General features: G+C 42.7%; 1 protein-coding gene across 1 annotated transcript in view; it reads left to right on the top strand.

Annotated features, from left to right (window-relative positions):
• Positions 1 to 23,018, top strand: part of tenm3 (teneurin transmembrane protein 3) — a 3,293,451-nt gene that overhangs the window by 2,422,086 nt on the left and 848,347 nt on the right. The gene's annotated exons all lie outside the window — the stretch shown is intronic.

The following is a 23,018-nucleotide window of genomic DNA, read 5'->3' as shown; positions in this document are numbered from 1 at the left end:
AGACCCCGAACTATGGAGCAGCATTTCGTCCCTGGCTGATGGTAGCAGTCCAAGATGATGCCAAAGGCATCTAAAAATGGAACTCCACCCAAAGAAGGTGGACAGACTATTTTCAAGAATGTGTCATTCTAAAGGAGCATTGCATCACTCTCTGTGGGACTCCCTTGTCGCTCCACACCATTCTCCCTGGGACTCCATTTTACGCTCCACACACCCCTCCAACCCCACCGCACCCGGTACCTTCCCCTGCAACTGCATGAAGTGCTACACTTGCCCCCACACCTCCTCACTCACCCTCATCCCAGGCCCCAAGATGACTTTCCATATCAAGCAGATGTTCACCTGCACATCCGCCAATGTGGTATACACTGTATCCATTGTGGCTTCCTCTACACTGGGGAAACCAAGCGGAGGCTTGGGGACCGCTTTGCAGAGCACCTCCGCTCGGTTTGCAGTAAACAGCTGCACCTCCCAGTTGCGAACCAATTTAACTCCCCCTCCCATTCCTTAGACGACATGTCCATCCTGGGCCTCCTGCAGTACCACAATGATGCCACCCGAAAGTTGCAGGAACAGCAACTCATATTCCGCTTGGGAACCCTGCAGCCCAATGGTATCAATGTGGACTTCACAAGCTTCAAAATCTTCCCTTCCCCCACTGCATCCCAAAACCAGCCCAGCTCGTTCCCACCCCCCACGGCATCCCAAAACAAGCCAGGCTTGTCCCTGCCTCCCTAACCTGTTCTTCATCTCACCTATCCCCTCCTTCCACCTCAAGCCACACCTCCATTTCCTACCTACTAACCTCATCCCGCCTCTTTGACCTGTCCGCCCTCCCCGGACTGACCTATCCCCTCCCTACCTCCCCACCTATACTCTCCTCTCTACCTATCTTCTCCTCTATCCATCTTCGGTCCGCCTCCCCCTCTCTCCCTATTTATTTCAGAACCCTCTCCCCGTCCCCCTCTCTGGTGAAGGGTCTAGGCCTGAAACATAAACTTTTGTGCTCCTGAGATGCTGCTTGGCCTGCTGTGTTCATCCAGCTTCACACTTTGTTATCTCGGATTCTCCAGCATGTGCAGTTCCCATTATCTCTTACATCACTGACGATTGGCCAATATTGTACCCTTTAAAAGAGAAATGTAAAATCATTTGGCATCCATCAATGGCAATTCTACCCTACATATCTGTTCTAATATTCTACTACTGATTCAGTGGTACAACACTTGCATGGACTGCCCATGCAGCAGACGGACAATATGATGCTCATCGGCTGTAAAGTACTTCATTCTGAGCATGTGAAATGTTTTATCGTCAAAAATCTTTCTTTTTCTATTAGAAACAAGGCTAACTTGGTATGACACCACCAGGAGTGTACATCCAATAGTTATCACAATGTTATTAAATATAATTTGATCAGAAGAACCAACAGTCCTGAGCATCCACCACTGGTTTAAAATAGGAAAATTCTATTAAATTTGTAGGAGATCTAAAGTGAGTGAACTGGTTAACTCAACTCAGATGGAGGTGCTGTTGTTACTGAATTAAAATGTCAAACATTTCAGTCTTCATTCTGACATATGTGATTCATTTATATCCTAACGTTAAAGCAAGAAGAAGACAAGGTGGCAGACAGGTCATAAATAAAGGTTAATTAGCCTCAAACCAATATGTTTTTATCAGTTCAAAGAATGTAATTCCTGAGAAACCATGGATACACATCATGTACAAATATAAGAAGGTTAAGTAAACAGAAGGGTTTAAAGCATCAATGGAGAAAAAGATAATAGACTATTGTATCAAATAGGGTAAAAGTTTCTGTTCAGATGCACGAGGAGTTAGAGAATTAAGATAGTCTGTGTCAGGAAATTAAAAGGTTCCCAGGGACAGATTTGAATGGACTCCCAGTGAGTGGCAGAAGAGATAAATGAATGCTTTGCATCAGTCTTTAAGTCTAAAGATGATGCACAAGAACCTGCAATAACCCTAACTCCATCCCAAGTCATCCAGTTAGAAAGAGAAACAGCAAACATTGAAATCGATGGCATCTTGGTTGGAATGTAACTCTTAAAAGAGATCAGGAGAGAGCCAGTCAATGTTTGTCCAAGAATAACTAGTCTTGACATCAAGGCAGCAATTGAGAGTATAGCATCAGGGACCTTAACAACATTGAAGTCAATGTCAATTTGTAGGTAAACTCTCTCTGGTTCAAATGATGCCTCACACAAATGGAATTCTATTGTAGTTGTTGGAGAGCAGTCATCTCAGCTCTGGAATACCACTGCAAAAATTTCTTAGGGTAAATTATTTCTAATCAACCTGTCCAATGATTTTATCACACACCACTGGAGCAGGTGGGACTTGAACACTGGCATCCTGGCTCAGGGATAGGGACACTACCCCTGACTTACAAGAATCCCAGAATTCCTCAAGGTACTGTCCTAGTCCCCATCACATTTAACCGGTTCATTATGAGTTTGATTCATTCGTAAAATTGGAAGTGGCGATGTTCAGCACCATTTGTAACTTCACAGATGCCAAAATGGCTCGTGCCTACTACAGAAAGACCTAGAAAATATTACGTTTAGAGTATCATTTCGAAAGTTACATTCATATCACCCAAGTGCCATGTAATGACCATCTCCGACAAGAGAGAATCGAATATTCAGTATCATTACCATTGCTGAATCCCCAACCAAAAACAAACTGGGCTCACCTTATAAATATGATGACTACACAGTAGCTCAGAGGAATTCTGTGGAGAGTAACTTACATCCTGACTCTCCAAAACCTGTCCAGCATCACTTAGGCAGAAGTCAGGAATGAAATGGAACACTCCAAGTCTGTCTGGATTAAAGCAGCTCAAGCAACAATTGAAACTCGACACTATCTACATCAATGATAATGGGAACTGCAGATGCTGGAGAATCCAAGATAACAAAGTGTGGAGCTGGATGAACACAGCAGGCCAAGCAGCATCTCAGGAGCACAAAAGTTTACGTTTCAGGCCTAGACCCTTCATCAGAGAGGGGGATGGGGAGAGGGAACTGGAATAAATAGGGAGAGAGGGGGAGGCGGACCGAAGATGGAGAGAAAACAAGATAGGTAGAGAGGGGAGTATAGGTGAGGAGGTAGGGAGGGGATAGGTCAGCCCAGAGAAGACGGACAGGTCAAGGAGGTGGGATGAGGTAGTAGGTAGGAAATGGAGGTGCAGCTTGAGGTGGGAGGAAGGGATGGGTGAGAGGAAGAAAAGGTTAGGGAAGCGGAGACAGGCTGGGCTGGTTTTGGGATGCAGTGGGGGGAGGGGAACGAGCTGGGCTGGTTGTGTGATGCAGTGGGGGGATGGGAAGAACTGGGCTGGTTTTGGGATGCAGTGGGGGAAGGGGAGACTTTGAAGCTTGTGAAGTCCACGTTGATACCATTGGGCTGCAGGGTTCCCAAGCGGAATATGAGTTGCTGTTCCTGCAACCTTCGGGTGGCATCATTGTGGCACTGCAGGAGGCCCATGATGGACATGTCGTCTGAGGAATGGGAGGGGGAGTGGAAATGGTTTGCGACTGGGAGGTGCAGTTGTTTATTGCGAACCGAGCGGAGGTGTTCTGCAAAGCGGTCCCCAAGCCTCCGCTTGGTTTCGCCAATGTAGAGGAAGCCACACCGGGTGCAATAGATACAATATACCACATTGGCAGATGTGCAGGTGAACATCTATTTGATATGGAAGTTCATCCTGGGGCCTGGGATGGGGTGAGGGAGGAGGTGTGGGGGCAAGTGAGAGACCACTCTCTCCGGACTCCCTTGTCCACTCCACACTCCCCTCCAACCCCACCACACCCGGCACCTTCCCCTGCAACCGCAGGAAGTGCTACACTTGCCCCCACACCTCCTCCCTCACCCCCATCCCAGGCCCCAGGATGACCTTCCATATCAAACAGATGTTCACCTGCACATCTGCCAATGTGGTATATTGTATCCATTGCACCCGGTGTGGCTTCCTCTACATTGGGGAAACCAAGCGGAGGCTTGGGAACCGCTTTGCAGAACACCTCTGCTTGGTTCGCAAAAAACAACTGCACCTCCCAATCGAGAACCATTTCAACTCCCCCTCCCATTCCTCAGACGACATGTCCATCATGGGCCTCCGGCAGTGCCACAATGATGCCACTCGAAGGTTGCGAGAACAGCAACTCATATTCCACTTGGGAACCCTGCAGCCCAATGGTATCAACGTGGACTTCACAAGCTTCAAAATCTCCCCTTCCCCCACCGCATCACAAAACCAGCCCAGCTCGTCCCCTCCCCCGACTGCATCCCAAAACCAGCCCAGCCTGTCTCTGCCTCCCTAACCTGTTCTTCCTCTCACCCATCCCTTCCTCCCACCTCAAGCTGCACCTCCATTTCCTTCCTACCACCTCATCCCGCCTCCTTGACCTGTCCATCTTCCCTGGACTGAACTATCCCCTCCCTACCTCCCCATCTATACTCTCCTCTCCACCTATCTTCTTTTGTCTCCATCTTCGGTCCGCCTCCCCCCTCTCCCTATTTATTCCAATCCCCTCTCCCCATCCCCCTCTCTGATGAAGGGTGTAGGCCCCAAACGTCAGCTTGTGTGCTCCTGAGATGCTGCTTGGCCTGCTGTGTTCATCCAGCTCCACACTTTACTGTCTACATCAAAACTGCTCACTTTATTGGCACCCCACTGAACAATGTGCAGTCATCAATTTGTCTTGATTCTTCAACAGTATATTACCAACTATGACCTCTACCACTGAAAGGAAAAGGCAGCAGATACACAGGAACTACATTACGTGCAAGATCCCCTCAAAGTCACTCATTATCTCAACTTGCAATAATATGACTGTTCTTTCACTTTATCAACATCCTAAGCCTCCCTTCCTAACAATGTTCTGAATGTCCTGCACCACATGGACTGCAGCAGCTCAAGTAGGTGACTCAAGGGAAGTTAGGATTGGGCAACAATAATACTCAAATCCCATGAATGAATGAATATTCAAAATCTTGTGAAATTATTGGGATCTTATCACAGACAAAGACTCATTTTTTAATGCTGCTAAGCAGCATCTTGCTATCAGTATTTGTGGGTTTGTTCGAAACAGTCACCAGTCTTGGTGTGAGTTGATTCAATGAAAAGGTGCAAGTTATGTACAAATTCCTTTTGATGGAAATGAAAAGGGATCACGGAGATTGCTCATCTCTGCTGTACTCCCATGGCAAAATTCTGACCAATCAGAGGCTGACTGTCTGACCCAAGAGCTGAGATTAACAGTTAATTCTTCCAGTTGCTTCTCCATGCCAATGGTGGACCAATTAATCAGCACTCTCTTTTCATTCTGTCTAAATTGACATTCCTTTTATAAGTTTACTTCTTGTGTCCTAGTTCAGATCTTCATGTTACTGTCTCCTTTTCAGCACTGCCTAAGTACAGTATTGCCAAGCAAATATTTCTGAATTTTATTCAATCTTGGGATACGCGAATTGCTGCACATCAACTGTTGCCAATCCCGAATTGCTCAGCCGTTTAATTCAGCTGACTCTCTTGCTGGGTTATTTCAGAGATTTTGAGTCAAGTACATTGGAAGGAACCTAGAATCACACTGAGGACAAACTGGATATGGGTGGAAGTTTTCCTTTCCTAATAGGGCATTGTGGATCAATGTTTTTAAATGACAATTTCACAGTTCCATACCTATAGTCATGGAAGGATCTATATCTGCTTGTAGATGACAGCCAGTATGGTTTAGTTAATTGAAGAGAAAGCCAATGGGGAACAAACAAAATCAGAGGAGTTTGCTGCAGAAATTAGCACTGATTCATTGTCCAATAACTAAGGAGTCATTTCTCTGGGCCCTGCCTTCATGCCATCATTGAATGTTCTGCTTATTTTTATGACTATTGGATTATGTGAATAACATAATTTTGTAAAATATGCAAGGAATTTTAAGCTGAAGGAAATGTCTTATGCCTTTATTAAAAATAAAGCTGCATTTTGTGTAAACATGATGTGCGCTATGCTTCCACCTTGTGGTATGTTATTACTGTGTAATGTTTCTGTTGCACTGTACATACAATGTGCAGTGTGCAGCTGGAAGGAGTAATTATACAAGCTCCTTTAGAGTCAGCTAGGAACCTACCTAACAAGCGAAGGAGAATTTGCAGGCCTGCAGAAGCTTTCACACCAGGGGACACAGGTACAGTTTGTTTCTCAATTACATTAGGGGAGAACCTCACAGTGGGTTGAGTCATACTGGCACAAAGAAAGGTAGTTGTCATTGTTGAAGGCTAGCCCTCACTATGGATCTTCTTCAAGGCAATGGCTTCGGCCCAACCATCATCAGCTCACAGGAACACTGCCAGCTATGAGTTCCACTCCAAGCAACCCTGACTTGAACCTACGTCAACGTTTCTTCACTAGTAATGGGTGAGAATTCTGGAACTCCCTTCCTAACTTGACTGTGGGTGTCCCTGCAGTGCAGGGACTGCAGCAGTCATGAAGGAAACTCACCACCACCTCTCGAGTAACTGGGGTTAGGTAATAAATGCTGGTTTAGTCTGCGATGCCATCATTCCATCAACTTTCTTTTACAAAATGCTGGTTCATTGGTGATCACCCTCCATCATAATGTCAAAAGTCAGGCAATTTTTAATTACAGTTCTATAGATAATGGAGCCACTCATGTCTGCATGCGGCAAGCGTGTTCTAGCCACAGAATTGTTGGGTGCAGCAAGAGAATCTTAACACACTGCTCCAGACATTTGATGAGTCCTCCTTCACCAACATTCACTGTGTCATTGTAATATAAACTACGACAGCCAGATAAATGGTCTGGCTTGTAGAGGACATCAACACCTGGATATTCTCCAGGGAATGGCTAACATTCTCACTCCTCAAAGCCTTTGCAATTTTACAAGGCACAAGCCAAAAATGTGATAAAATTCTCTCTATCCTGCTGGATACAAAGAAACTACAAAAAAGAAATTTTGAAGATGCTCAATACCATCCAGGATAAAGCAGTCTGCTTCTTCATCACTCCTCTCCAATTCCCTATACCATTGGTACACAATGTTTGCCAGTATACTATCTGCAGGATACACTGCTCCAAGTTGCCAAAGTCTTCAGTAGTACCTCTCGCCGCCTAGGGGAGTAACATGTATGAATATACTGTCACCTCCAATTCTGACCCAAGTCACACATCATCATGGCACGCACACGTTGTCATTCCTTCATTGTTGCCAGGTCAAACTTGTGGAACCCTATTCCTAACAGTTGTGCAGTAGCACCTTCACCACACAAACTGTATGACCCACCGACAGCTGCAGAAAATCAAGTTGGAATTTTTCTCTGTGAGGAGGCCAGTGGTTTCTGCTTGTGCTCGTGTTCATGCCAGACGCTTTTTCTGTTTTGTAACCATCCCAGAACAACTCATCCAACACAGCCCAACATCCATTCAGCATTACACCCTCTTCAAATTACTCCACTGTTTTCATATCCATTTACAAAGTGCCTGAAACAGTGATCTTTTTCTCTGAATCAGTGTGTGTATAATTGTCATTGTTATTATTGTTCATATATCCCCTTGTTATCTTTTTGGCTACTGCTGTAAACTGCTGTGTTTCAAATGTCACAGTGCTCCTGAGATCACATTGGGTGGGTTATTGCCACCAACAGGTAACAAAGATCATATTTGTGTTGGCAGTGACTAGAATTATGCACTTGGGTGGTAAATGGCAGAGATACAATCACAAAAACCACAAAAGTGTTTGATCCATCATTTGAAAAATGTAGGCTAGAGTGTGCCAGAAAATTAAAAATACAAAGGCCCAGGAAACTTGCCAGGTTCCTTATTTTTGACTACTGAACCACAATGAAGTGAAATGTACTACACCTTTTTTTTTAGTTGTTTTTCTATAAAGACATATCTTAGTGGGAAAAGTACATGATTCAAACTGGGACAGGGTCATGAAGACCAGAAGGATCTACAGTCCCTGTCTGTGATTGATTCCAACTGGAGCACTGCATTAAGTTGACAATTGGAATTCCTCTAAGCTCTTGGGGGAAAGATAGTGTTTCTGATTTCCATCCAGTGGCTCTGATGGGAAATTATTGCATTTTTGGAAACAGCTTTGAGATAATATTGAGATTGGCCATTGTGATCATACCTCCCCATGCTAGTTGACTGGGCCACCTCTCCTTGACTTAGTTCAATTATAAACAATGATGACTTTAATGGCATACAGGGTCATTGTTGGTCAGTGTGTGCAACTGTGCTGCAGCGAGGATCAATAGCTTGGAATTTATGGCAAAACAGTCTGCCAACTCTTGTTATATTGGCTTTAATGATACGGATGCAGCTATATCCAAATGGCTAAAAATAAATTTTACATGGCTATGAGTGGAAATGCAGTGTCTGCACCACTGTTTTCCTTCGTGTTGTACGGACATGGAGTATTAGCGGGTTTGGGATGTTTCTTAAGAATTGTGTGTTAGCATTACCTAAAGGGATGAGAAGAATTAGAGGGGTGTGTCATAATTTAGTGACAATTCTGAAAGCCCAATTCAAAGAAAAACCTGTGCCAAGACTCATGGGACAGGGAAATTAGCATGAGCAATTAGAAGGGAAATTGGGGATAGTCATTGGCATCGTCTTTATTCTGATAATACTGCATCCACTAACTGTGTGACTTCAGTTGTCTAAGCCTACATTATTATATCCCTTATATTAAATACATTATTATAGTAAGGGGAGGAAATGGACCAGTGATATTATTGCTGGAATGTTCATCCAGAGACCCCAAGTAATATTATGGGGATAACACGGTACAGAGCTGGATAAACACAGCAGGCCAAGCAGCATCAGAGGCTGTTATCTCAGATTCTCCAGCATCAGCAGTTCCAACTATCTCTGCAACAATGTTATGGGGACCCAGGTTTGAATCCCACTGTGGCAGGTGGTGGAATTTTAATTCAGTGAAAATCTGGAAGTAGAAGTCTGATTATGACCATGAAACCATTGCTAATTGTTGGAAAAACCCACCCAGGTTCATCAATGTCCTTTATGGAAGGAAACTGCCATCTTTACTTGGTTGTGACTACAGACCCATAGCAATGTGGTTGATTCATAACAGAATTGTGAGCAATTAGAGATGGGCTATAAAAGCTGGTCTGGCCAGCAATGCCAACATCTGGTGAATGAATCTTAAAAAGTCGACAGTCTCACTTTCAGTAGGTCCTGTAAACTCATAGATTCTTAGTCAGAGAATACTGGTGACAGCTCTCCAGTCCAGTTCTTCCATTCCTTTCTTCTTGGAGCCTTGATAGCATATGACTATTGGTGTCAGAGTTGCATCATGTATGTCATTACCATGAACACACCATGTTCCCTATTATACCACAGTATCATTGTCACAGCTCAGCATTGCAGCTTGCCTGCACAGAGAAGGAACTGAAGTTTAGGCAGCTGCCTGCCAGCACTGTTACAGAATCTGCCGCTCCACTTCCACCCACCACCACCACCCACGCTGTATTGATTTTAAAATCCTCATCCTGCCATTCTCAAATCCTTCGAGGGCCTCGTCTTCTCCCATCACTGTAATCTCCCATTCCAGAACCATCAAGAGCCTCTGTTCCTCCAATTCTGCCCTGCTGCTGTAAATCTGAACAACGTCTCTCCACCATCAGTCACTCATTTCAGCCACATCGGTCCTAAACAATAGAACTGCCTCTGTAAACCTCTCTCTCCTCCTCTTGCTCTCTACTTTTAAAGTACTCCTTAAATCCGTACCTTTGATTCAGTTTGGGAAACTTTTGGTCACAAATATTTCCGTATGATGTTCAGGGTGAAACTTAGTTTGGTAACGTTTCTGTAAAGTGCCTTAAGAACATTTATAACACTAAAGGTGCTATATAAGTACAAATTGTTGTTATTGTTGATATTCTCATGGTAGATATTATCTTGTAATTAACTCATTGTGACACTGTGTGGAATCTTTCTAATTGTCACAACTGGGCAAGCATGTCATGGTCTAACAGGCATCGGTGACTACACCCATGACTGCCACCCATGTTAACAAAGTGTGAAGCTGGATGAACACAGCAGGCCAAGCAGGATCTCAGGAGCACAAAAGCTGATGTTTTGGGCCTAGACCCTTCATCAGATCGGTGGGGCCTAGGCCCGAAACATCAGCTTTTGTGCTCCTGAGATGCTGCTTGGCCTGCTGCATTCATCCAGCTTCACACTTTGTTATCTTGGATTCTCCAGCATCTGCAGTTCCCATTATCTCTGATCACTGACACCCACGTGGTGATTTTTAATCAATCTGCTCAGACATGTTATGCCACCCCTCGGGAGTGGGTAGCTCTAGAACCCAGGCCTCCCGGCTCAAATATACGGAACTACCACTGCACCACAGGGGCCAAAGCTGACTGACGATCCAACTCAAAAGATAATTTTCATACCTTATCAATAAAGCCGGGGTTCTCAAACATTGTGCTGTGACAGGCTGGTGGGCCGGGATTTTAGATTTACAAATTCTGAGGCAGTGACAGAGCTTAGACTGAGACACTTTAATTCTTCTCTTCATTTGTGGCCATGGCTCAATTTTCTGTTCTCTAAGGCCTGAATGTGTTACCACCACAAACTTGTTTAAAAAAAGGCTAACTTTTGTCTTTCTCAGTGCAAACTCTATAGCTTGAACTCACACCGAAGTCCTCTGCCTTCGTCCTCAACACGGGTTACCCACTCACCACATGCTATTTTTTCCCAGTCCCCATCCTCTCCACAACTCTTCCCCTACTCTGGGGTGATATGGAAACAGAGGTATTGACATGAAATTAAAACATCACATCATTCAGCTATTAAAGTGAAATATGTTCAGCTCCACTTGTAACAGCATAGCCACCTCAGCTGCAGCTTGTTCTGAGTAGCCTTCCTCCTTTGACCCTCATCTTCTTCAAAGCAGCTCAGAGTGTGAGGCACATTGGGAGTCCCGGTAATAGTACTCAGAGCCAAATAAAAATGAGAGCACAAAACACAAAAACTTTCATCCACCAGCGGTAAAACAGGACAAAATATACAAGGCAAATGGCTTAGAAACAACAGAATCAATTTGCTGACTGTGACTTGTACATGAACTGCTGGTTACAGTTGATTTCCTAGCAACCGTAGTGCTCATTATTCATGGATGCAAGCATCATTGAGCATCCTGCACGTGCCAACTTTTGGAAAAAAATGTGCGAACCACTCGGACGCCTCAGTGAAATACTTTTAACTAAGCCCTGCCTTTTTCTGTCTGGCACTTTATGTCTTTCCCACCTCTGAAATATCCACACCATGCCCCAAATGGGCAGATGTCTAACAATACAGAACTCCACCCTAACTCCAATTCCAGCAGGAATTGTCCAATTCACACCTGTAAATCATGCAAATCCAGTCGTAAAATCTATGTTGACATGTTTATAGAAAAACATTGCAAAATCGGAGTCTGCTGGGGACCAACTAAATCCGTGGCTCAGCCCGTGTTGAGCTGTAAGCACTCCAACTGTACAATGGGCTGCTTATTCCTGTATAAGTGAATAAAATGCTATGAAGTGGGCACTGGACATATGTAACTGCTCACCATCAAAATCACAATGGTGTGGTTTAACCCATTTTGACTGTTTCTTTTTGACAGGACATATTTAAAGCTGTATGACATAAGGCCAGTCAGAATTATTGTCTACGTGGACAAATGGCTGTTAAAGAATGTAGGATAAACTGCTGTAATTGGCCACTTGAAATCTTCAAGACTGAGATGTATGGATTATTTTTGGTTTGGTAAACGTAATGAGAAAAATGGTGAAAGTAGGATAAATGGAGTTGAGGTGCACATTAGTTAAGATCTAATTGAGAGGTAGAACAGGAATGTGAACCTGAATGATTAACTCCTCTCTCTCTGCTCCTAATGTAAAATATCATGATGAGCTTGTTATTTTAATACACATTGTGAGAAGACTTTTAGGGTGTAGGGAATTGGGTGCTCATGTCTCAGAAGGAAAGTTGGCAGATAACAATTGGGCCAGAACAGTGTAGCCATAGCAAGCTGAGATGGAAACTTGGCATTGTGGGGGATATTTACCGCTCAGTGGGAGGACGTCCCACCCTTTGGAGTTACCTGTCAGTTTGATTGTTGGAAGTTATCCACAGCACCAGTAGCTTAGCGGCAGATTCTGCCCCTGCTGTAACCAATCCTCTGCACAAAGCCCACTTGGCTTCCCAGAATGAGGGAGTTTAGGGATATTAGAGCAGGGAGCCTTCTTAGGGAAGGTGAGGAGGTTGGTTTTGGAGAGGGGATGGAGGACTGCAATTACTTTCAAGGGGAGGGGGTGCAAACAGCCACTCAAAAATCCCTTTAAAATGTGAAATATTATCAACTGCTCGTAAATTGTAAATCGAAACAAAGCTGTACAACAACTGTATCAGCCCTTTGCTGAGCTGAATCCATTGGTGGGGTTCAGATGTAGCAAGGCTTTGGTAATGGGATTCCATTGCACAGTTGGGTCAACAAGATCTCCATTACAAATAACTAGTTCAGATTGCAGAATGGTTCATTTACACTTTGGAAGTGATTTGCGTTCAGATATGGGGTCCCAGTATCGACCAAAGAAATATACTCAAGCCTTTTGCTTCTTTTTTTAAAAATCCAGGAGCTTGGGAAGCCTAAAATTCTCTATTACTTTCTCCATAACAACACCTCAGCCAGTCAGAACTGACAGGTCTAGAATGCCCAATCGGATAATCGAGCAGGAGTTCTATGTGCAAGCTCATGACCCACTCCACCACCCTACATCCTTAAAAATGCCACACGCTGGGGATGGGAATCTCAGAATCAGATCCTGGCCTCCATTTTAGAAATCCTTCCCCACCTCCATTCTGACATAGTTGGTGGCAAATAGTTCTGACTATAGGTTTGCATTGGTCCATATCCAACCTATTAATTTTTACTCTAAAACAAAGTGTTTGGGCCATCAGTTGGAGAAACCATGCTAACATGGAAATCAAAATGCCTATTTCTAACTTCGATGCACAATCCAATACATTTCCCAATCTTTTGCTACCCACCAACATCACGAAAGGTTGCCTGCAGTGCATCATAACTGTTAGTAAAGGAGAACTGGGGGGAGTATAAGGGCTCTGATTTCAGCTCTGGGAGTGGGAGTGAGGGTTCTGGTAGGGGAGATTCCGGGCAACCTCTTGATTTGGGAATGAGCAAGGGAAGGCCAGGGACAGGACAGGCGTCCCCTCTAGTTCTGGGGCACACACTTCTGATCAATACAAAATTTGAGCCTCCTCTGGCTTTCTCCATCGGGTAGGCAGTAGTGCCTTCTCAACCCAGGCCTACGCTTAAAATAACGGGTGGGTCTGATGATACTATCAGAGCCAGATCTTCACGTTCATAGATAGGTCTGTGTTGTCCAGAGAAAATGGAAGAGTGTTATTACTGCTGGACTGTTAAACCAGAGACCCAGATAATATTCTGGAGACCCGGCTTCGAAACCCGCCATGGCAGATGGTGGAATTTGAATTCAATGAAAATCTAGAATTAAGAATCTAATGGTGACCATGACACCATTGTTGATTGTCAGGAAAAACCAAACTGGCTCATGAATGCCCTGTAGGGAAAGGAAACTGCTAGCCTTACCTGATCTGGCCTATATGTGACTCCATACCCACAATAATGTGGTTGACTGGGCAGTTAGAGATGCGCAGTAAATGCTGGCTGGGCCACGATGTCCTAATCATGTGAACGAATAGAAAAAAATCCATACTCACTGTCCTTGACTTGCATGAGTGTGAGCTCAGAGGTTTTTTTTCTGTTCATTTGTGGGATGAGGGCGTCACTGGCTGGCCAGTCTTTCTTGTCTGTCCCGAGCTGCCCTTGAGAAGGTGATGGTGAGCTCCCTCTTGAACTGTTACAGTGAAGTAGACACTACAGGACTGACTAGAAGCTGAGCTGCAAGAAAGATAGCAGGACATATTCTGATTGCAAAGATATTTGAAAATCCGTTGTAAATAATCCTCTTGTACACTTTAGCAACTAGTGTCAGCTCTGCACTGCTCTGGAAAAATATAAAATATACAATGGGCTTTGCTAGCCTCCTATGGACATCTCTCCTGTCTGCTTGGAAAAGTAAGTTCAAATTACAGTCTGTAGAGAGGCCAAGAGGAATTTTTTTACCATGTCTGTCCTATTTCTGCCGAATTGGCAACCTTAAATATGTTTTTTTTATGGTTCTACATGAATTCTTCAAAGAAAATGATTATGGTTGTGAGTCAGTCAGATTTGTAGTAACATGGGTTTATGTAACATTCTCCGGCTAGAACCATGTGTCTGATGTCGTGTCAATTTCATGCCACTTTCATGCATGCCAGAAGAAGACAATTATCTCCTATACGGTCAGGTTGAGTCAGACTAATGGTATCGGTGAAACTAAGGTAAAAGAAAAATAAAGAAATTAAAATAACCACATATTGCAATGGAACAAAGAAAGCATGTGATATCTTTGGTACACTCTCTGTTTCAACAGCAAGTGGCAACCATTTGAGAATGGTAAGATAAAACCTTGTTTTCATGCTCAGTGTCATTATGTTGCAATACATGTGACAGGCCTTCCAAAAAAGTAAGAAATTAAATTGACATGACCACAGATGTAATTTAAATGCTGTATTCAATAAATTAACTGCAATAATTTTAGAATGAGGATCTACTGTGACATATTCCCTGTTATTTTTGGATAAGATACATTTAGCTTCATTTCTACGCTGTGTAGTCATTTAAATGACGGCTGCTTTGTTTGGCTTCACAGAAGCATGGTTGATCGAGTCAGTGTCATGGCTCCCAACCTGCACTTTGAATTTTCACTGCTAACTTTTGCACGAAGCTAGTGCTTTTTTGTCACTCAAGCTCCTTGGAGGTATTTGAACAATTAGATACTTCTTTTCCCAGCACTTGAAACTCTTTCAGATCAAGATGAGAGGCAGCTTGGAAGGATAGAGAAAAAGTTTTGAACCATCCCCTCCCCGAGCCAGAACAAAGGGGCTTCTCTTCGTCAATCCCCATGTGCTGGCTAGAATTGTGTGCCTTGCTGAATTACATTTCTCCGCAGAATGGTGAATGGTCTGTTTAGTTTTTGTGAAATTATTGAGCAATTGCATGCTTTTCTCTATGCAGATAATGCCACTCGAAGAAAGCAGAGTTTTGATCTGCTGGGGATAATGCAGACTTGGATATGAATTCATTGGTGAAAGTAAAGCTGTCTTCCATGATAACGTCATCACAGCATGAAGTCAGGCGCAGGAGAAAACCAGGAGGAGATTAAAAAATGACACAGTCAGAGCAGCATTCAGTTCCCTACTGTGTTCATTGCTGCTGCTTTTCGCTGAAATTCCAAACTGTTATGGCATTGTGTGTCATTCTGTGTGAGAGAAAAGGCTTGGCAGGACATTCTTTCTCACTGGTGGGATAAATTCTGGTGCACAATTAAGACCAGCTCCAGCTTCTTTTCTCCAAGCCTCTGAATGTTATGGAAACAAAGTTACACCTGTATCAAATCATTTCTTTGACACTGCCTCACTGTTGGTGCGGGAAATGATGATTGTTGGGCAGTACACAATGGGGAGATTAACCAGGATTGTAGTGTATTTACAGACTGGTATTCAAAACTGTGTCTTTTTTTTGTTTCCCAGGTTAGTTGAGTCCAGGGTAACAGCCTCCTTGTTGTGTTTGTATGTATGATGTGGGCCCCGAATTTAAATGAGATGCATAAAAGATGCATTAATTCAGTCCTTCAAAAAAAGCTGATTTAATCTGCATAGTGCACCCATGAAGATAGTATTTATAATCTGTGAAAAATAAGATCTCCTGACTGAAGAGAACTTTTAAATCTTTTATTTCAATCATCTCATGGCCAAGATTTGCAATTTAAAGAAGTTATGCCTTCAGGGAAAAGTGGCTGGAAGTTTCATTTTTTTTCATTTCTGTGTAGGCTGGAAGATGAGGCAGAAAGGCAGTTTCTCAGCATGAGGGTGAATGCAGCAATGCCCCAGTCTCACAATGTGTGCGACAGCAACAACTTGCATTTATAGAGCATTTTTAGTGCAAAAAAGCATTCTGAAACATGTTGCAGGCACATCGCAAAACAAAATTACACACTTAAGAGGTAGATTTTAAGGAGGATTTTGAAAGAGGAAAGAGCTGTGGAGATCTGGAAAGGGTTGAAGAGGAAATTCCACAGCTTGGAACGTAGATTGGCAGTTGAAGCCACAGCAGCGAATGTTGGAACAATTACAATCAGAGACTCAGGCACTTGGACTTATTGACAAAGAAACATAATTACTATTTTTAAGTCTTTTTAATTGTGTCAGATTAAAGCCCCTGTATTGTGGTGAGTACAAATATTAGTAGTTTGTACAAACAGCAATGTGGTGTGAGTGCTCAATTTAATACCACAAAGACCACTTTAATGTTGTTGAATGAGTTTTAATATTTTTTGTTAATTTCTAGGATGATCAATACATGGATTCTTAATGCTTAGAAATGTGATATTCTATACATTTCTCATCCTGTTACAAGTATCAGACAATTTGCAGGTGACACTAATCTTTGTCAGAATTGTAAGCCCTGAGGACAGTGACAAGTAGAGCGAGTAAAGAGGTGGTAGATTAGATTGAATATAGAGAAGTGGAAGGTTGTACACTTTGGTTGGAAAAACATTGGAAAACAATATAAAATAGGGGCACAATTCTAATGAGGGTGCAGGACTCGAGGGACCTGGGTGTTTATGTACACAGATCACCGAAGATGACTGGATAGATACAGAAAGCAGTTAACAAAACATTAGAGCGTTCTTGTCTTTATTAAGAGGGGCATGGAGAACAGGAGTAATGAGATGATGTTGAACATGTACAAAACACTTGTCAAACCTCAGTCATAATATTGTGTACAGTTTTGAGTGACCCTTTGCAGCAAAGATGTGAATGCATTGGGATCAGTGCAGAAGCTATTTACAAGAATAGTTCCAGGAATGAGAAACTTCATTTATGAGGATAGATTGAAGAAGTTGGGACTGTTCTCATCAGAAAGAGGTAGACGGAGAGAAGATTTTGATGGAGGTTTTCAAAACTATGAGCAAGCTTGACAGAGTCAATATTCCCGTTCGTAAATGAAAAAAGACTAAAAGGAAGGAAATTAAAAGTGATGGGCAACCAAAGTAAGGGTGATGTCAGAAAAAAACTTTTTCACACAGTGAGTAATTATAGCAGGGAATATACTGCCTTTAAATGTGATGGCAGCAGGCTCGATTGATGCTTACAAGAGGGCATTGGATGATTATTTGGATAGAAATGGTGTGCAGGAATAAGGGGAAAAGGCAGGAAGTTGGCACCACTTAACAGAACCACTGAAGTTACAATGGGCCAAATGGCCTACTTCTGTGCCATAACAATTCTGTGATATTATAGATTAATTGTTATTAGTCTCCTGATACAGTTGTACAAGTTATCTTTGTACAACTCACATTTACTCAGGAACAAGCAGAGACAATTCAGTACCTGAGCCTGTTCTGCCATTCAATTAGATCATTGCCCTGTTTCCCAACTCTGTTTCTGAAGAAGGGTCTAGGCCCGAAACATCAGCTTTCCTGCTCCTCTGATACTGCTTGGTCTGCCGTGTTCATCCAGCTCTACACCTTGTTATCTCTGTTTACTCTGCCTTTGTTTGATATCCCTTGGTTTTCCTTCCAAACAGAAATCTATTGATCTAAGCCTTTCACATTTCAATTGAATGTAGTTCACAAATTTCAGTTTGTACAATTTCTTCAACATAAATATTAGTGTTTCAATAAAGAATTAGGGAAAATGAATAAACCTTAGGAGAAATGACAGAAATTTGTTCTCAAGAACATTTTTCTTCCAGAGATTGAAAATAAGTGAGTAGATTTTGCAACAATTGATTGAGGAATTCAATCTCATGAACTTGCAAGGCTGGTCTGCTACCATAACCACAACATGGTTGTACAGCACATATGGCAGGAACAGTGGCATTGAGGACTTTATACAAATGCATGTATAGGTGTCAAGAGTGTGGACGAGGATTTCAGCAGCCTTGAGGATACAGCCATAAACCACATAAATTAAAAGCAAAAAACCATTCATGCCATCTCTTAATCAAAGTGATTCAAAGCATATCCCACTATTCTGCATTTTACCTCAATAGCCCCTGTTTCAAACATTTATCTAAATTGCCCTTCAAAGATTCAGTGGTCTCCATGTGAAAACATTTCTAACTTATTCCCTCACTCTCTGCCAAAACAAAATATGTTTTGCCATTGATCCTACCGGCAGATGAAATTTCAAAATGCCTCAGTGTCAAACATCTCAATGCCTCCTCCTTCGCCTTCTGTGCTGTAGTGCAAAGAGTCCCGGTGTTTCTGTCTTCACTGACACTGCAAGACCTACTGAGTTTCTCCAGCATTTTCTAATTTCATTCAGGTATGAGAATTAGAATTAGCTTTACTGTCATGTGCACTCAATGAGTAAAGTGAAAAGTGTACAAATCACGCTTATGGTGCCATCTAAGGTACAAAGGTCCCTAGGTACAGCTTCTTCAGAAAAGTTCTCAGAAAAATAGAGAAGTAAACAGTTCAGCATTGTGGATTTTACGCATAAATTATAAAATGTATCAAAAAAAAGTTCAGAACAATAGTCTTCCAAGCCAGTCCTTGCTGGCACCTAGCCTCTAGTCCACTCAGGGCTTGACTCCAGACCAGGCCAGGCTTCACCTCAGGGTTCACAAGGCCGGGGGATAGCTCTGGAATCACTTTGAGATCCGAGGTCAGGCCAGAGATCCATTGCCCTTCCTCCCCAATCCCAACGAAAACCCCACCCCAGCCATAGCATTGAGGTCCTTTCTCCATGGAGAGACGAAGTGCTGGAACAGGCATGACATTTGGGAAGTCTGTGCAGAAATCTAAAAGTGAGAATTTAAAGTTTAATGCATTAGAGAACAGGAAGCCAAAGTAGGTCAACAGAGAATGAAATGAAGAGGAAGCAGGAATTAAAATGAGACAGGAAATATCCAGCATTTTATAGAAGGTGAGGAGTTATTATACTTCTGTTCATGGGACCATTTGTGGTCATTTTATTAACTGGTGTTCCCAAAAGCAGATACAATTTCATGATTGACTATTTATGCAGTTCAACCTCTTGACCAAATCCATGTGTCATATCTCCATCTTTACTCATCTACTCTTTCTCTCGTTCTTCACAAAATCGAAATCATTTGTCTTTATTTTGATTTTATCCTGGTTTCTCAGGTTGATTGATAAATTGATTATTGTCACGTACCGAGATACAGTAAAAAGTGTTGTTTTATGTGCTATACAGGCATATCGTACCATACAAAGTGCATCAGGGTAGCAGAGCAGAGTGCAGAATACAGTGTTACAGCCAAAGAGAAGGTGCAGAGAGAGATAAATCAGAATTAACATTTGAGAGTTCCGTTCAAAAGTTTGACAATAGTGGGGAAGAAGCTGTTCCTGAATTTGTCTGTACATGTATTCAAACTTTTATATCTTGTGCCCGATGGAAAAGGGTAGAAGAGAGTATAACCAGGATGGAAAGGGTCTTTGATGATGTTGACTGCTTTTCCATGGCAGCAGAAATATTATAACAGTATATTTGAAGTGTAGATCTCCTTGTGGACCTATGCACCCATCATTAAGAGCTCACTTCCATTCCTTGACTTTTTTTCAAAGAATCCAAGTTGTCAGTTATAAGAGACCCATCGCTGATTTCCAGTGGCATTGCTCATTCTAAATGTGGTCAGGAGCATGGTTGAAATCCTCAACCGCTAAAGATCTGTCATTAAGGACACCTGCCTTTAAAGCCAATGCTTCCAAAGAGACAAATCTGGACAACAACAGTGAGTTATAAGATAATGCAAAAGGGCATTTGTCAAAATAAAAACAAAGAACAGCAAATACTCAAAATCTGAAAGCAATCCAGAAATTGCTAGAGAAACTCAGCACGTCTAGCAGCATCTGTGGAGAGAACGCAAAGTTGCCCTTTCGCATCTGGTTCTGAAGCAGCGTCACTGGACCTGAAATGTTAACTCTGCTTTCTGTCCACAGATGCTGCCGGAGTTTTTCCAGCAATTTCTAGTTTTGTTTTAGATGGCATATGTCACTGCCTCTGTACTTCCAGTGATTAGATCAAGGTCTGGATATTTTTCAAAGATTAATCTTCTAATATCAAATTTGCATTGATCATGTATCAGACATAAAATCTAAAAATATCACATGCTTCTGAGGAACTGCTGATGGCTGTTCCTAAATCTTTGGATGATAAATGCAGAGTAAATCCATTGATGTGCTTTTAAAGTCAGAGTCACAAAAAAAGACCCTTTGGTCTATCTTGTCCATTCCGACCAGACATCCTAAACTGATCTTGTCCCACTTCCCAGCATTTAGCCCATATTCCTCTAAATCCTTATAATACCCATTCAGATGCTTTTTTAATGTTTTAATTGTCCCTGCCTCCACTACTTCCTCTGGCAGCTCATTCCATACACGTCCCTTTTAAATCTTTCCCCTCTCACCTTAAACCTATGTCCTCTAGTTTTGAACTCCCTTACGACAGGAAAAGGACCTTAGCTATTCACCCTATCCACACCTGTCACGTTTCAGGTGTACAGCTCTTAAAATGCTTGGAGCAGCACAAAGGTTTTAATTCATTCATCGGTTGAGGCCACTGCTGATGAGGCCAGCATTTATTTCCCATCCCTGATTACCCAAAGGGCAGCTAAGAGTCAATCACGTTCCGTGGGTTTGGAATCACATGTAGTCCAGACCAGATAAGGATGGTAGTTTCCTTCCCTAAAGGACATTAATGAGCCAGATGGATTTTTCCTGACAATTGGCAATGGATTTTAACTCTAACTCTGGACTCTAATTCCAGATAGTTTTTATTGAATTCAAATTCCACCATACGTTACAGAGGGATCAAAGCCCAGGTCCCCAGAACATTGCCTGGGTTTCTTGATTAACAAACCGACAATAACATCTCTAGACCATCACCCACTCTGAGTCTTCGCTGAGCTGTGGATTTGAACAACAATGTATTTGGCTTTAGATTGGAGAAAACAGCCCCTTACCGGGTATGAATTATATAAAAAAAAGTACATGTCAGAAACAAATAGCTTTCTAACTGCTGAGGGAGGCGGACCGAAGATGGAGAGAAAAGAAGATAGGTGGAGAGGAGAGTATAGGCGGGGAGGTAGGGAGGGGATAGGTCAGTCCAGGGAAGACGGACAGGTCAAGGAGGTGGGATGAGGTTAGTAGGTAGCTGGGGGTGCGGCTTGGGGTGGGAGGAAGGGATGGGTGAGAGGAAGAACCGGTTAGGGAGGCAGAGACAGGTTGGACTGGTTTTGGGATGCAGTGGGTGGGGGGGAAGAGCTGGGCTGGTTGTGTGGTGCAGTGGGGGGAGGGGACGAACTAGGCTGGTTTAGGGATGCAGTAGGGGAAGGGGAGATTTTGAAACTGGTGAAGTCCACATTGATACCATATGGCTGCAGGGTTCCCAGGCGGAATATGAGTTGCTGTTCCTGCAACCTTCGGGTGGCATCATTGTGGCACTGCAGGAGGCCCATGATGGACATGTCATCTAGAGAATGGGAGGGGGAGTGGAAATGGTTTGCGACTGGGAGGTGCAGTTGTTTGTTGCGAACTGAGCGGAGGTGTTCTGTGCGAACTGAGCGGAGGTGTTCTGTTTATTCCAGTTCCCTCTCCCCATCCCCCTCTCTGATGAAGGGTCTAGGCCCGAAACGTCAGCTTTTGTGCTCCTGAGATGCTGCTAGGCCTGCTGTGTTCATCCAGCCTCACATTTTATTATCTTGGAATTCTCCAGCATCTGCAGTTCCCATTATCTCTGATACTAGCTTTCTAACTGGCCCATGCCAGTGTTTGTGAGCAGTTTTGTGCCTCAGGCCCACATCCAACTAGGAATGAAAGTGAGAGACCCTCAAATTAATTTCACAGCCAAAAGAAAAACAGCTTTTCAACTTGTCCAATTCAAACACAAATACAAGAGGTGCAAGGACTATCTTTAACTGCTACGGTTACATATTTACAGTATAATCCTGTGATGTTTTGATTCAGATTATTTCTTCAGAACCACAATTTTTCTATTTGAAAAAAAATTACAATTAAAGTAGGCAAAATAAAATTTTACCATTTAACCTGTGCTGTGCAATGTTATCAGCTGCCAAAGTTATTGCATTGACATACCCCTGCCCTGTAGGCTGCAGGGGAAATGTTATGTTCAATGCATAGGCCACACCCCAAATTCAATTTAATTTCTTAAGAAGTTGCAACTAAGTGTACCATTACTGAAATAAAACAAAGAAATACGGACACTGGGGATCTGAAACTAAAACAGAAATTACTGGAGAAACTCAGTAGGTATGGCAGCATACGTGGAGAGAAATCAGAATTAATATTTTGAGTCCTGTGGCCCTTCTTTAGACATGACCATGATGTCATCAGCTCTATAGATGCTGCCAGACCTGCTGAGTTTCTCCAGCAGTTTCTGTTTTTGTTTAGGATTACTGAAATAAGAATGTCGTCACCACATTGTTAAGCATACTGTGAAAGCAATTAGCCATACGCTGAAGTCAGTCTTATTGGTTATTGCTCATTGATGACAGGCATTTTGAGTCCTCCTCCATTCTACTTATCTGTTAATGCACAATAAACTGGAAAGATTTCCCCAACCAATAATGACTGCTTAATCCCAGAGTTAGTTATGAATAAAATAATACTTCACAATCAGGAGGTTTAATTCTAGAATTGCTAAGCCTACCACTGAGCCCTATTGATAGTTTCAAATCAAATTATTCAACCTGTTCCTTTTTTTTGCATCCCCTCCTTTTTATCAGATTTTTTGAATTGCTGTCCCAGTTAAAAAGGTATT

This window comes from Stegostoma tigrinum, chromosome 3 (genome assembly GCF_030684315.1).
Source record: "Stegostoma tigrinum isolate sSteTig4 chromosome 3, sSteTig4.hap1, whole genome shotgun sequence".
NCBI classification, from domain to species: domain Eukaryota; kingdom Metazoa; phylum Chordata; class Chondrichthyes; order Orectolobiformes; family Stegostomatidae; genus Stegostoma; species Stegostoma tigrinum.
The sequence above is the reverse complement of the archived record's forward strand: the minus strand, read 5'-3'. Positions and strand labels throughout refer to the sequence as shown.